At 42.4% G+C, this 16,554-nt stretch overlaps 1 long non-coding RNA gene across 2 annotated transcripts in view; it reads left to right on the top strand.

Annotated features, from left to right (window-relative positions):
* The first annotated feature begins 1,363 nt into the window (after window positions 1-1,363).
* Window positions 1,364-16,554, top strand: part of LOC118227842 — a 39,261-nt gene continuing 24,070 nt past the window's right edge. Inside the window, exons 1-3 of one of the 2 annotated variants that reach the window (XR_004765360.1) lie at window positions 1,364-1,459; window positions 2,115-2,221; window positions 2,941-3,069. This is a non-coding gene — a long non-coding RNA (uncharacterized LOC118227842). Of the gene's footprint in view, window positions 1,460-1,497; window positions 2,003-2,114; window positions 2,222-2,940; window positions 3,070-16,554 lie in introns of those variants that run through there. The other variant, XR_004765359.1, reaches the window with a different exon arrangement.

Below are 16,554 nucleotides of genomic sequence, written 5' to 3'. Positions count from 1 at the left end.
GCTTTGAGGCAGTTTTGCAGTCAGTGGCCCAGAGGCTCTTGTGAAAATCAGTGGCATAATGAATTCCACCGAAATACCAGGACAGTTTAGCCAAAAACCTAGTTGTCTCTGCCAGGAGACTGAGACCTTTGTTTTCTGAACCTTTGTTCCTGGGGACCATCCAACAAGACAATGACCCCAAGCCTACCAGAAAATCAACACAGACATGGTTCTGTGAAAAGAAAATCAATGTTTTGCAATGGCCATTTCAGCCTCTGGACTTAAACCGAACTGGAAAAAAAATCTGTGGTCTGGATTGAAGAGAGCAGTCTGTACGTGCAAATCAAAGCATATTAAGGATCTTGAAAGGTTCGGCATGGAGTGGTGTTTCAAGGAGACCCTCAATGTGTTCTCCAAGCATTAAATATTATAGAAAAAAGACTCAGTGCCAGGGGAGATGGCATTAATTTTAAAACTTTTTTTCTAATAAAATTTATAATTTCAAAAATGTGTTATTTTGGTTGATTCCATGGAATCATTTATGAAGTCCAATATTTTGAACATGTGTGAAAACCACAATATCTATGTTATTTGTATTATTTGCACCATTGTCAATAGTACAAATAACTCTGGACCTGCTTATACATTTTTTAAAAAAAATTTTGTATTTAAAAAAATATATTTTGAATGTCATTAGCCCCCCTTTTATCCCCATTTTCCTCCTATCCATACTTGGACTACCCAGACACATTTGTAGCCCTGTGAAATCTCACTATCCTCCATCAATCAGGAAAGAGCAGACTTCCACTGAAATGCATGCAGCCACCTGCTGCTTCTTTTCCCTCTGCAGCCCGCCCGCTACACTCAGCTGCACTGCCATTGGCTCACTCAGGAGCAGACCATAGGAGATGTTACTGCATGGTGAGATGGAGACTACCTTGTCCTCTGAAAGCCTCCCTCTCTGATGTGATGTCATGGCCAATTAAATGCTATGGTCGCTGGGCTGTAGGTGTCAGTCATCATTGGCGCAGTATGGATTTAATTCAGAAACCTAGGGTGCACTACACTGCTGACAACTCTACAGACCCACGCCAAGTGCTAGATATGAATACAAGCAGCAGCTGATGTGCGCAGTTGGGGAATGCCTACTGAAAGACTATCTGTGATCTGCTCCTTCCGCCCTTATCTGTAGAGCCAGGGGGAGCCCTTAAACAGTAAGAGAGGAACACTTCGTAGAAACCCTCAATCACTCTCACTTATCTGTCAACAGACTTTGCTGCACAGGTGGCCGCCACACAGACGTCACACAATTGCTGAACGCGCACACGAGCATAATTAGCCAGCTCCCTTCAGCAATTAAATTAAACCACTAGCATACCGCGGGTTCCGACTTTTCGCTTCTATTCGAATTACAAATGTAGCGAAGATAGAATAACAATATTGCTATTCATTCAACGGGAGGATTCTTTTTCTTGCAAAGGTATTTGGCTACGCTACTTTGACGGCTACATATTAAGGTTCATGGTTTCGATTGTTGGTGAGCACCTGTTCTTTATCAGCGAGCAGCTCGAGAATTCATTCTAATTCGCCACATTGTGTCACAGAGAACTAGTTACATGTAGGTTTTGTCGTGCTACCGAAATGTAGGGGCGGTATCTGTCGCGTACGGCTCATTTTACTGGACAATCCTGCAGTAAAACATAAAATTACCGGGTTCTCAGGCGACTGCTTCTAGTGGGCCGTGGCTGTGACCCCGCGAGGTTGTTCTTACCTTTTTTGTGCCGCAAAACGTATATTGAACTGCGCTGCGCAGCACAACACAAACATTTTCACTCATAGACTACGAAAGCAAGCACCATGGCGTTTCATTGAGCCACGTCCAAGTCTAATCTCACATAACAGCGACGAGTTCGAACAAAATGAAAAACACTCAGTTGTGAAAACGCCAAACGCCGGTGTAGCCTATTTTTTGTCAGATGGCAAAGGATTTCTTGGAAGGCCCACACTACGCTAGCTAACCTGGGTAGGCCTACTTGTTTCACATTTCATATTGCATGGTCGACCCTGTGTTTTCGTGTTTACCCTCTCTGTTACGATACGAACCAAAGCTTGCTCTTTAACCTTTGCCCTCAAAGGTGGCTTGAACAATAGGCGTCTGGAAGATGGATGGCTTCTAGTCAAGCCCTCCTAACAAAGAGACCAAAGAGACTGTGGAAAGGGCGTACAGTATGCTTTATTCCTGGTAAGCTCTGACAAGACCTTTACGTATTTGCTTAACACATAGCAGAAATACCTTCCCCCTGTCTTTCCTCTGAAGAGAATAAAATAGTTTAGCTGTTTTTATACTTCCTCCCCCCCCTCTCGAGTCTTTGAAGAGCATAAAATAGTTTAGCTCTTTCGGCAACAACAGCTGAGGTTGATTTGCAGACGTGGTTTGTAAAGGTGATGTCATATTTATTTTAACGTAACGAGCACTTTCATGTCCACGGAGACATTTACTAATCTGAGCGCGAAGACGTATGCAGACCAGGGGAAACTTTGGAACAGTAAAACAACAGATGAGGTGGTTTGAAACGGTTGATAAAATTTACAAGACATTACAGGTATAATGAAAATAGTGTCGTTAAAGTGCGTTAGTGAAAATAAATCTTCATAAAGATTAATGTTTTCAAATCAAAATAATTATTGTTATACTTGTGGTCTTTTCTAGATTTTATTCAGTGTTTCATCCACCTTTCCAGTTCCAGTTTTATGGTCCAGAGTTTACCTTGATAAAAAATATTTTTTTAAATTAAACATTGCAGAAATGCATTAGTTTATATAAGTTGATGCATTACAAGTTTTTCTCAATTGCATTTCTTGGTTTACTACTGTGCATCAGTGTATACAATATGGGGGAAAAAATCAACACCTGACAATCTGCTGAGGTTTCTGCTATATGTCTTTCTGTCTTGAGCTCAGAATCGCACAGAGAGAAGGCAGCAATAATCTACCAGTGGACTGAATACGCAACAGGAAACAAATGTTCAGTGATGACAAAGGCTTGGAATGTGTTGAGAGCACCATTCCCTGCACCGTCTCCACACTGCTGTAAGTGATGTTTTCTTTGAATATTTGCTATGGAGGTGCTGTTAATTAGAAAGAATGCAAAATAAGAACCAACATTGGTGTCTGCTGAAAGTTAAGCTACTGCTGCTTCTGCTGCTGCTCAATCAAAGCTGGAGGGTGGGGGTGGGGTGGGGGGTGACACTTAATTAGTGTGTCCCCTTCTGTTCTGTTCTCTCCTTTTCTGCTTTTTCTCTCCAACCCCCCCCCCCCCCCCCATTCCCTTTCTTTTTCGCGCTCTCTCAGATGCCCGGCTTGTGTGTCAGGGAATGAGGGAAAGGTGAAAGGTCGTTTATTTGGGAAACTCAAAACGGTAAAAAGTCTCAGCAGCATGCCCACCCGCGCTTAAAAAAAAGCGAGAGATTTAGGGGGCCCTAATTCAGACTTTGCCCCTGCTAAAGCAGACCAGCTGATGTCATAGGTCACATTCCTTCTCAGAACTAGGCCAGTACTTCTATATGCTTGCTGATTGCTGACTAATCAACAGGCCTGGAAGGGGGAGGGGTTTAGCGGGTGGCGTTTGCGAGAGGGGCATGCTGGGGGCAGAATCTAACGGCTGAAAAGGCCTGTTTGTGTAATACCCTTTTGTATAATTCATCAAACGTTACAGTGTGCACCACGTTCATGTTCGATGACTGGGATTCAGTTAATATTTACCCTTAACTTTGGCTTACAATAAATGCTGCCATTCTTTTACAAACAGATTCATTTTTGTGATGGTTGTACTCCTCATTTTACATTTGTGAAGAAAAGGACAACAGTTGCATTTGATTGCAAGTTTTAATATAAATTTTAGCTTGATCCAGGCCAATGTGCTTGTGTGTTTTACTTTATTATCAGATTCTCTTTTCCAGAGTCACTACATCATAGTGTAAACAATATGTTTTTATGAACACCAGCATAGATTGAAAAATGGACCACATTGCAAACTAAACAAAACCTCATTGTAAAAAAAAAAACAAAAAAAACAATAGACCCTACTGTAAGAACCATGATGTCATGCATAGGTATCCTTTAGAGATAAACTTTAATCAAAGTCCACAGTGAAAGAGCTACAGGGCTCTAAGCTAACATTTTCTTTCCAAGGAGCACATCGTTCCTAAGTTGAAAAATTTAGGAGCACTCTAATGCATGGCAATTAGTAGATGGGCTCCTAAATTTTTTCAGTTAGCGCACATACATTTTCAAATGCTCCTAAAATGGCAGTCCTGTAGACTCCTGCATTAATTAAGAAGACCATTCACACTCTCTCTGGGTTTAGCGGTTTTGATTAATCAGCATGCAGGCACACTTGATTTCTCAAGTGTCTTGTGGTAAAAGATGATCATGTGACAGTTGTGAGTAAAGTATCTTGTTTTCCATTGCTCTGTCCTGTAACTGCTTTGTGTAGGATGCCGGTAGAGCTCATTGTAGGAGATTCACAGGACGTGCTGAGGGGTGTGGTGGAGCAGTAAAGGCAGCGGTGTGTTGTGTTTGCCTCCCTCTGTCTTCATGTGGAATGTCCTGACAGAATTCCAAAGGCTCCTAAGAAGTCTTGGTCTCCTGGGACTCTTCAGTGGCTCAGGCGTTAAAGGTGACCACCACCAGCACCGGCTGGCGGGTTTGGTGGGGGGGGGGGGGGTCTGCCTTCATTCCATCAGTGATTGGGTGGGCTTAATTCAGCCAGGGTTCCTCGGGTTACCACTACATTAGTTACTCCCAACAACAGGTCGGGGCGCTCACAAACTATACACCGTCTCCAGTGAGCGATACAGCCTTCCAATTCAGAATTAGCTGACTTTGGCTGCAGTGCACCTTGGGAAAGTGTGTTTGTAGTACAGGGCTACTATGAAATGAAGGCTGGAATGGGTGCTGTTATTTTAGTCTAGTAATAAAAGCATCCGATTTGAATAGTCAACCATGCATGCACTTCAAATGGGACCATGACTGTTTCTTCAATCTGGTGTATTTGTGCTGAGATTTAACCTGGACCCACACCAGTCCAGGTTAGATAGGATTGGACACCCCTGCCCAAGAGGTAATTTTCCCAATGCCAAATTAAAGAGAAAACAGAGAAAAGAAAATGTCTCTTAATTTCTGTTACAGAGTTCAGTGTTGCAGTAAAGCTCAAGAAGAGAGAACTTTGTGTGCTGAAAATGCAGATATCCCAGCTTTGTTTTGGTCGGTTTTTGGAGAACTTTGTTAAAAGACGAAGTGAAAGTCACACTGAACTCAGGTGAGGGTTAGTCACTGGACTGCTGTGAAATCAAAAGGGCAGGATAAATTTGGAAAAGCAGAACCTCACACACCAAAGAAAAACAAGTGTATATCTGAAAAATATTGTTGAAGTCATATAATATATTTGGCTATACATTTTAATGATGTTGGGAAAGCATGTTTTGCATTACTTGTCTACTATGTAATGTTTGGATGGAACATAAAAGCAGTATTTTGGCAGAAATTTCAGTCCTGCACACATTGTAGAAAGTACAGACTGTGTGTTCTCTCTTTCATGAAACATTATAGATATTGTGCAATCCAAGTAAGTGAAATGCCACTGAACATTAGCAAAGGTCTGTCCATTTACTCTCTCAAGCAAATTCCCTGCAAGTCAGGCAGACCACCACAGTCTGAGATCCTTCTGCTATAATGTATTTTTGTATTGCACCACTGTTGTTTTAGGGACCACATGAAACATATTGGCATATGTTTATTGCGCGGTGCAGTCCGTGAAAAGGTTTGTGTTTCGTAAAAAAGCAGTTCCTTCCGTGGCTCGAATGAATAAAAGCTCAAGGACAAGGCTTAAGTTTCTGGGCGCTGTTATCCAAAGCCATACGCATGATGTCACGGTGAAAAACAATATCATGGCACATAAAGTCTACCGCGGGTTCTGTTATGCTTAGTTGTGATAGCGAGAACTGGTACAATGACAGCAGTTGCTCGCTGGTCCATGTAAAGCCTCAGCTTTTTTACAGTTTTGCTTGGCACCTGCCGTATGGAACACCCACGGCACTGATGCGTCTGTTTCTAGTAAAGCGAAGTTGGGAGTGTGGTGGCATGCCAGAATCGGATGACGTGGACTAGCAAATGTTCCAAAATCTAATGGTCTAAATATCCAAGTTTCTGTTGTTTTTTATTTTCTAATTACATTTTTTTCTTTTTTCTTTTTTTTTTTTGTTGCAGAAAGAGCTAATTTTGCTTGCGCTTGTTCATCTGTCCTTATCTGTCCCTGTCACATTGTTGCAGTTTTCTAGCGTTTACTTGGAGATGGCGACCATATCTGTGTCTATATCCCCTTTATTTGTTTGGAGACCTTTTACTGTGGAATATCCCGTTGTAAAGAGTCAGTGGTGAGCTCGGATACGCAGTGATGTGCATTGAAGAGATGCTGTACCACTGCTGAGTTTCAGCTAGTGTTGTGGGCTGATGGTGGTAGCTCAGGTTGTGAGCACTGATGAGATTGCTGTACCTCAGGTGGGTGGAGCATTGCTGATGATGGGTACTGATGAAATGGCTGTACCTCAGGTGGGTGGGGCATTGCTGATGATGGGTACTGATGAGATGGCTGTACCTCAGGTGGGTGGGGCATTGCTGATGATGGGGACTGATGAGATGGCTGTACCTCAGGTGGGTGGGGCATTGCTGATGATGGGGACTGATGAGATGGCTGTACCTCAGTTGGGTGGGGCATTGCTGATGATGGGTACTGATGAGATGGCTGTACCTCAGGTGGGTGGGGCATTGCTGATGATGGGTACTGATGAGATGGCTGTACTACAGGGAGGTAAAGTGCGGATAGTGAATGGGGGTTGATGACTATATACCAAATAGTATTTCTTTTACTCCCCGATTCATAAAAAAGGAAATCTAATGAGAAATGCACAGGAAGCCCTAAAACCCTGAGGGTTCAGATTAACTGGTACCAAGTGTCCCCTGTTTAATTTCTCCTACAAAAACAAGTTTTAATTCATTGAAATTTGTGGTGTGATTCTTTAAGCTGATTCCCTCTTCTTTGCATGAGAATTAGAGATCAGTGTCCTGATATGTTAGAAATGGTGGTTGTATGACCTGACCACACGATAATTCTCTGCCCGTCCTCGAGATTCAAAGCCTTACTCTACTTATGTAAAGTTGTGAAGTTAATGTTTGACATTTCTTGTCAGTGTCCGCACGTTTGCCTTGTTTGTTTTACCTGACGTTTGGATGGATTAAGTACCTGAAGTTGTCTGTACTTAATCCATTTTCTCTCCGGTGGTGTGATTTTTGTACTTTTGGATTCTGTAAATGGCTGACTATTCAGCATTTATGATTTTTTGCCTAAGTCATTTGTGCCTTTTGCTCCACATTCTGTGAATCTAGCGTAGACCAGGATTGCAGACTGTAATAGTGCCAACAATAACAAAATTCTTTTATGAATATGTCTGCTCTTTGTATGATGTCTATTCCTGAAATTCACAGAGCCCTCGGTCCCACAGTGGGGTGGACGGCCATCGTTTCAATCGCTCCCTCCCCAGGAGACACTGCGTCCATGTATCAACCTGCGGGATTCGTTTCCGTTCTGAGAGCGTTTTAGCTGTATGTGTCACCAGACCCCCTCCCCCCCCCCCCCCATCACAAAGTCCTGAGTTTCCTCTCTAGCAGTTCATCCATCATTTCCCATTCACATTATCAGTCCCTTTCCAGACCCCTTCCCTTGGCAGAGGACACGCTATTTCAGTTGATATGCAGGCTGGAATGGGCTGCTCACATTCGCTGGCTGTGGGCTTTGTGTGCTATTGCATCTGACGGTCTAAGTTGAATTCTGGCTGCTAATAAAACAGCCCTTAACTCTGGTTTTACATAAAATGGAACATGGGGCACGCTCAGCGACACCAAAGGGGCTAAACTGATACCGGTATTTAGAGGAACTGTAGTCAGGTGCAAGAAGGAAAACCCCGTTGGTTTATCGCCAATGACCCCTTTTCTACATTTATTTACAGAGTAGGAAAGGTATACCGATAGACTAACACAGCTTACATTTGTATATGCTATGCATTCATTTGGCTGCATGCTTTCCAGAAGCAATTTGAGATAATTACTTTACTCGAGGGTGTGACATCTGGAGTTTGATCCTGAAAGTTACACACAGTAGTCACCCTAAACGGATTGTTTGCCAGTCTCTGTGACACAATGATGCTGTTATGCTTTTTTCCTCACTACTCATTTGCAAAATCCACAAATTCCCTGTGAATTTGTTCAGAAAAATTTAATGTTGAGACATTTGGAACCCTTGGACATCTGTGGAAGTCTTGCTATACTCAATAGCAACAGCAGTACAAATGAAGGTGCATTATATTTTCAGGTCTTGCCGTATATCTGAAATGTCCTGTTCTTAATTTATTAATATGAAAGAAAAATGGAGAGGCAAAAATGCAGTTGAGATAACAGCGTGTAGTTCATACAGAATATTGTGCAAATCTAGATAAAATACATACCTAATGTATGTACATCCATGTTCATAGGTAGTTATGTTTACATTTATTTACAAACCTTTTTAAAAAAAAAAAAAAAAAATGTTTTCAATTTAGTCATTTAAAAGGCCCAGGCTTGTTTCGGAAAATGGCTTTAATCGCTAGTGTGACAGAGTGGTAATTGCTTTTTCATTGGCGCTCCTGCCAAAAAAAGGAAAAATCCGCGGGCTTGGGGTGCACTCGTTAACAGCCTCCATTGAAATTTTTCTGGTGCTTTGGTCGCACTAATAATGCCAATTTTGTACCATTGTGCCACACATCATTAAGTACCAAGTCTTGCCTTCAGCGCGCAAACAAAAAGACGTAGTTTGCAACGTGCCAATGCTTTAGCTGGCTCTGGTGAAGCATCGCTTGGAGCTCTCCCATCCATATAACTCAAGCATTAAAATGAAGTTGACAGTCCCTGAGCCGGGGATGCTGGTGGAGGAATCCAGCAGGCACAGACAGACTGGGCAGCTTCCCCAGTTTGTCTGAAGCAACAATGGCTTGGAACGGCCAAGTGGCAGAGTCGCAGCCTACCGTCAAAGTAATTTCAACACAAGTTTATTTGCATTGTTTTATTTTTCGTGATTCATGTTGACTGCTTGTTTTATTAACTCGTGTTGGTTTTTTGATTTCAGTGTTTGTGACAATGCTGACACAATGTGTGGTTTGTCTGCTGGGTACCCTTCCAGCATTCCTCATAGTCAGGATTTCTGTGCAGTTTAAAAAATTTTTTTTTTTTTTTTAAAGGAACCAATTTGTTCGTTGCGGCGAGTAATTTACGTCAATAGTAATGAGAAAATGCTGAACAAGGAATAGCACTGCCACTGAAGAAAACAACGTCAATGCAAAAAAAGCGGAATTTAGATTTTTCTTTTAAAAAAAGTTTTTGTGCACTGTGTTTTTTCCATCCCACTTTTTGAATAGCCCGTCATAATCCCAAGCCTGTTTCAGTGTTGCCACCTCCTCCGTTAGTTTGGTGAAATCACACTCTTTCTGCTGGGTCCCTGTGTTGCAGCCAGAAAAGGTTTTGGTTCAAGGCTGGCCACTTCAGTGTAGGTTCGTTTGTCTCGGTGCCCCAAGAGCATAATTGGCCGTTTCCATTTGGAAGTAGTAGTCAGCCAGGGTTATGCTCTGCCTCTTATCGCTCTCCATTGACTTCCACTGGCATCACATTAGTTGTGCCCACAACAAGCAGAATAGTGTCTCCTACAAACGTGTTATGTTGCCTAGTTACAGTCACAACAAGCCAGGTGGAAAAAAGTTGCTGGCTGGCTGTAGCCTCTGGGATTGTGCTGGTTGAGGGAATGGGTGATTACTTAAGGCAGTGTCCTACCTGGAACTCAAACCTGCAACCTTTAGGTTAGAAGCCTAGTTCCTTACCCTACACCAACACCCCATGTCATACTGCTCAAACCACTGGGGTGGGGGGGGGGGGGTAGCCACCTGTGTTTTACATGGATGGGAATTTTGCCATTATTTTTCTAGCAAAAAAGAACACTTTTACAGGGGTGAAGATGATCACTCATATCAGCTTTCCCTTTTAAGGTTATGCGTGCACCTGAACCTTGGCTAGAAAATGCACGCTACACCATTGCTACAGTACCTGTACTAAAACATTATTTTGAGATTCTCTTGCACAAGAATGATGTTTTGCCTCGTTTTTGTTTTTGCCTAATATGTTTAACTCAGTACTACTAGGGTATGTTCCTTGGTGGTGCTCTAAGTGCTCTAAATGTTTTCAGCGAAAAAGGGGAATGAATTGTCACTGATAACACTCGACCGCGGTTGACCTATGGTTTCTCCAGAGCATTTTCTAATTAAATAAATACCTAATTAAGACAGGTTGGGGAACTTTCTTGTCATAACATTATCACAAAACCAAATGGGAATCTTAACTGGAATGTTCCTCAACATTGTTGAAATGTTTCGTATTAGCTGGGAAAGGCCTGTCACTCAGCTCTTGAGCTGCAGGCCTGTTTCTCATTTCCTGCTTTTTTACACAGTGCACTGTGATGCTTTCTATCAGAGAACTCTGAGAACAGGCACCACGTCAACCAAGTTCATGGGCTGTAGTAGAATTCATTTTTTGACCTTTTCATTTCTTTGTCTTCAAAAGTGACTAGCTCATTTTGTCTCATAATCGCTATGATGGCAAGACCTCGATTCAAAAATGATTCAGTGGTGGTGAATTTTTTGGTCAAATCCTTTTAAATACTGTCTTCTTTATATGTTATTAGTGCTAGAGAGTTGTAGAAGTTGTTTTTATTTTTGTTTATTTTTATAGCTTCAATAGTTTTGGTTAAGTCTGCAAAATCATATTAAATCCTTATACTGTAAGGCACAAAGCTGCTGTTTGTGCTGTAGCTCAATAGTGTGGTTATGGTTGTCATTTTTGCCGATACTGATTTTTAATAATAAGCTGAGACAAAGGAAGCACTGCATTCTCCATAGGGAAATGAAACACAATAAAACAAAAACAACTAATAATAGTCACAGCCCCAGTGTCAGGTCTTGCACAATTATTTGGTTGCAAATGTGCAAATGTGGAAAAAGCTAATCGGATAATGGCGCTCACTCACCCTCTTGGTTTATTTACCTTGGTAGGTATACACTCTGCAGTTTGGCAGCATGCCATTTATGGTAAACAATTTGGCTGAGGCATGAACCCGTATAAATAAACAGTAAGCATTCCATATGCTTTCCAGTTCCTGTTCCTCCTTATGGGTGCATTCCAAGCAGAGCATTTTTCAAGCACTTTTTTCTAGAGAATTCCGGACAGAGAGCACAGTGCCAGAAAATGCAGTGTAGAAATGCTAAAGAAAGAGAAGCAAGTGGCACAACTGCATGGCCCGTCTCACACATTCACTTATGTGACCTGGTAGCTTAGATTATGAAAAGTACAGTCTGTTAGGGCTTATGCCTGGTATATCCAGCTAAAGCAGTAGCTCTCACTGCAGTTTTGCAGTACAGTTAGTAGATGTAGTGTCAGTGCAGAACGCACCTAAGATCTATCAGGGTTTGGAAACATGACCTGGCAAAGCCCCTAGATAAACTCTGAATTATCGGGTCTCTGAGCTTCTCAGATAGTCTAACTGCAGCTCAGCAGGCTGTTGAAGGCAGGGGGTGGGATCAGAAGGCCACTGTGTCTAGAGGCTGCTATCTGCAGTGCCCCTGGAACAGTGCTCACCAACCTTGTTCCTGGAGATCTACCATCATGTCGGTTTTCTTTTTAACCCTAATCTGATGCACCTGACTCAACTAATTAGCAGCTCAACAAGATCTCTAGCTGATGAATGAGGTGTGATTTGTTTGGGTTGCAATAAAAACCGACAGGACTGTAGGATCTCCATGAACAGGGTTGGTTCCCACTGACTGAGAAGTTGCAGTTATGCTGGCTGTGGTAGGAAATGTGGGGACTGCTTCCTTTGCGCATGCCTTCAACTTGAAAGATGGGGTTTCAGGAATATTTTAGTCCAACAATTAATTAATGTGCATTCCATCTTGAGAATGAAAAAATGTAAAATTGGGATTTAAAAAAATACAGTCCGCTGCAATGTGTTCAGACACTACCACTCAGCTGCTGAAGATTAAAGTGTTCTGACAAGTTTTAGAAATTCTGTGCTTTTAATGTGTTTATTTTGTATAAATCATTTTGGCAAGTGGAACAGATGTGTATGCTACGTAGTTTCCTTTCTCTCGATTGTGCCGTGTAGTTCAACTGTTTTACTCAGCTGTGAGTATAATCAGTACATGTTTGTGTTTGACCCCAGTAATGCCACATGCAATAAAATATTCACATAATTTACTGGAGATTTAACTCTGGCCTGGTTCTCTAAAAGATTTTGTAGATTTATCATATTAACATGGGCTAAGAAATGCTGATATGAAAACTGCTGTTTATCACGGAAATATGACAAAAGATATTAAGGTGTGCGTGCGTACGTGTATGTGGGTGGATCAGTGTGCGCATCTTGTTATAATTTCCAGTTCTCTTCCATGTAGGCCTATTATAGAAATGGTTTTTGATGACATTCGAGTTTATCGTTTGGTTTAAACTTGGATTTCCTGCTCTCCTACAGAATTGTTTTATTCACAGCATCAGCCGACGTGCTACACCTTTGATATGGGAAGAGTTCATTTATTTTTCGTCCAGAAGACTTCTACCGTTAAGGGATAAGCCTCCTACAGATTCCCAGAAGTAATTTCCTGTCTCTCTGAGGGGAACCACATTACAGTCTTGTAGTCTCTGACCACAAACCCGAAAACGTCCTAGAAACACATGCAGAACCGTATCTGGATCAGAGCTGATGCTCCTTTGGTCGGTGTCCTCCGTTATTGCCCTTGCACTGTGGTCACCATGGTGATGTGTCCAGCCGACGCTGCTCATCCGAATGTCCAGAACTGGATGCTCACTGTGCCAGTGTTGGGCGTCCCACTGATGCATATTGGACATGGCCCAACCAAACCCAGGGAGGGAGAGTTACAGTCCCGGAGTTCCCCTGACATCTCAGTGAAGAAGGCACTCCTGTGGTCGTTCATGCGCCTGCAGTCCTCTGGCACAATGACTGCCACAAGCAGCCCATGCGTTGCAGGACACGTGCTTGTCTGTGTCCGTTCACAATAGATGCTGGCTGTTGGATAATATGGCGCAAATAAGGGAAAAAAATAGCTGAGAATGAAATGTCCTCACCAAGGTGAACTTCACCTCCAGGCATGTTTGTATTAAGCCTTTCCTTCGGCAGAGCTTGAGCAGCAGTCTGTGCACCCCAGTGAACCCTTCACCTCAGCTGATAAACACTGATCCTTGCGCTGCTAGCCCAATGGGTGCTGGGCTGCTTAATTGAGCATGAAGACACATTTCGAGTCGGGCAGTAATGCTGAGCAATGAAAGCCACTTTTTAAACTTTGCTTCCTCTGGGATCATTCGATTCGTACGAGAAACAAGGCCAAGTTAAACAAAAAAAGAATAATCTGAACTCTGCATCCATTTCCAAGTAGGGATCAAAAAGAAAAGATGAAGGAATATAGAGAGCTCGCACACACACACACAGGAAGCCGGCCATATTTTTATATATTTTATAAACAAAAAAGTATGAAAGAAAGCAAGACCTCCACCTGAGATGACTTGGTGACAGCAGTCTGAACCCACAGGAAGACGCCCCCGCCGCTGTGGAAGATCGAATTAAAAAGGCGTCTGCTGCGTTTCCTGTGAGGTGTCACGGGGGTCGGGCTTCTTGCACTCGCTAAGGTTCATGTTTTCCACTTTGCGAACCTGTTCCTTCCACGCGGCTGCCTGTTCCTCAGCTCTTCTGCGGTTGAACCCAGAGTCTCTTACCCCGTTCTGGAGACGGCGGATGCCTCTCTGACATTTTGCATTTCTGAGTGAAGTGCATGGACCATGATTGCCCTCGTCTCTTCACACACTTCCCCTACTTTTTAACGAAACTTTAAAATTTATCAATTAAAGCCTCACAAGTGTGACTTTCTTCCCTTTGCACAAACACGGATTACTTACTCTGTGCTTTGAACCAGACATATTCGATCCTATTTATTTGATTTTTGAAGGCATACTGGCTTTCACCACAGATTATTTTTTTGACTCTCCAGTTACATCATCCATCCATTTTCTAACCACTTAGTCCGAGTCAGGGTCGCGGTGGCAACAGAGCAAGCAGAGCAGTCCAGACGTCCCTCTCCCCAGGGACTTCCTCCTCCTCGTCCTGGGGGAACCCAGTTACCCTTCTGTGTTAAATAAATAGGCTGGAGAATAAAAATATGGCTCTTGAAATGTTTAAAAAAATTAAGTCTTTGTTTGACGGTTTTATTGACTGCTGTCTGTGTCTGTGTACTGTGTCTGTGTACACAGGCTTATTATGGATAAAAACCTGAAAACTTGAAACAGATGGGGAAGAGCACAGAAGTTGAAGGCTAACTTTGCTTTCCTGAAGGCCTGCTTTCAGGCTAATTGTGAGTCTTTGCCCGGAATTGTCGCAGTGCTCGTGGTTCTTAACTTTCAGATGGGGTTAACACCGTGGACCACGCAACCTGAAATTGTTTTCACGTCTTTTTCGTAGTAGGGCAGTTTTCACGTGGCACAATAGGCAGAATAACAAACACAAGATGTCTGTGGGATTGTTTTCTTTCTCCTTGTTCATCTTGGCTCATTATTTCAACCGTTAGTCATGCTTTGTTTCTAATGTGATCGAGCGGTAGTTAGACCCTCTGTAGTGAGTGGGCTCCCTCCAACTGTCCTTCAGCGTCATTCCACACGAGCACAGTACACACTGTTGCTATATGACCGAATGTCTCATGAGCAAGTGGTAGAGTAAACAACTCCCCTTCACTCCTCTCCAGGGCTTCAGCTCTAGGTTGTCCTTAAACGTTTGTCCTCAGATTTTCACTTTACAAATAAGAGCACGTGTTACTTTTGTTTTCTTCACAAGAACATTTTGCCAAGTTAATGTTGTTGATCACTTAACTCACCAGACTGTGTTTGTGTTCGTGACAAAGAAAAGTTAACACTTGCATTTATCTGTAAGTCAATAGATAGGATGAATGTTGCTGGAATCCAGACCCCAAACCATTTTGTAAGAAAACAGGCCACCAACATGGCAGGGCAAATCAGCTACAGAGATTCAAAACTGTCCAGAAGGCCAGTGGGCAACAAGAAAATGCTCTTTTCTCTTTATTTTTTCCTTGGCCATTGATGTGGCAATGTGATCAACAGAAATTGTGAGTAATTTCTGCCATGTGAGCTTAAATACTCCAAAGTACTACAGTAAGCACTTCATTGCTTAGATCTGTAGGTAGGCGTTCCCAAACTATGTAAACAATGGAACAGTTTGACAGGAGTGCTTCTGCAGGTCTCTTGTTTACCAGGTTAAGCATTCTAGCTGTCCCTGGGCTGTATCTGTAGTACCTGGGCTGTATCTGTAGTCCTTGGGCTGTATCAGTAGTCTTACAAGGCTGAAAAATGACTTGGCAGCAGATTGCAAATATGAATTGGGGGTGATGAGAAACTTCAATGGAGAAAAGTGTGCTGTTTGTTAGTGTTGGATCAGTGTTGGATCTGTCATCTGTAGTGAATGTTTCTGATAGGTATGTTATGGTGTGGTCCAATAGGGGCAGTTTACCCAAATATGAAATTAAGGTATGTCGCCTCTTACCCGGGCTAGTATCTGTCCATGCAGATGGTTTTGCTGAAATGTGATTAGTTTTCTAGATATTGGCTGCAGTTCACCCTGATAAAATGGACCTTGTGGGTCCATCTTTGTGTGGCCACAAAGAGACAAAAGTTTACTTAAGAAAAATTCAACATTAGCATTTTTTCCCCGAATTTAATCCCTGTGGTTGCTCATGAACAGCCAAACTATCTTGATGAACAAATACTACCCCGGGTAAGTGGAAACATACCATAATTTCATTATTTTCATTTTAGAGTAAGTGGTAAAAGTAAACAAGTTTATGTGGCTAAAAAGGAGAAATTTCGCCTTGTCAGAATGATACCAGTCATAATAACGAGTGTTTTTTACAGATATTGTAACCCAGGGAGGTTTTCACTGCACTTCCCAGCCTGTGTTGTTCTGTTTGGTTTTTCTCCAGGCATAAAGCTGGGACTGTATTTCTGCAGCACCCCAAAAAAGGATCCAATTGTGAAATCCTAATCATCCAGTAACGGCAAAGGAGGCTTCCCAATTACGTAACCATTGTTTGTGGTCTTGTAAACTAGTTTTCAGACATTTGTAGCCCACACACGAACACAGACACAAACACGCACATTTCGGTTGTTTGCTGTATGAATCCTATCTTATGGAACATCATAACATAGGAGAGTTGAGTTTAAGTTAATTTACAAGTGCAAGGTGGAAGCCTCTTCTGAAGAAACAGCTTAAAGCAAGACATTTTCCATACATAGCCTTGCCTTTCAGTCTTGCTTTTTTTGGTCAGATGAAGCATAACACCTTTTGGGTGTGATAGTAATACACTGATCAGTGGT

The sequence above is a fragment of the Anguilla anguilla genome, chromosome 5 (assembly GCF_013347855.1).
Source record: "Anguilla anguilla isolate fAngAng1 chromosome 5, fAngAng1.pri, whole genome shotgun sequence".
NCBI classification, from domain to species: Eukaryota; Metazoa; Chordata; class Actinopteri; order Anguilliformes; family Anguillidae; genus Anguilla; species Anguilla anguilla.
The sequence above is the reverse complement of the archived record's forward strand: the minus strand, read 5'-3'. Positions and strand labels throughout refer to the sequence as shown.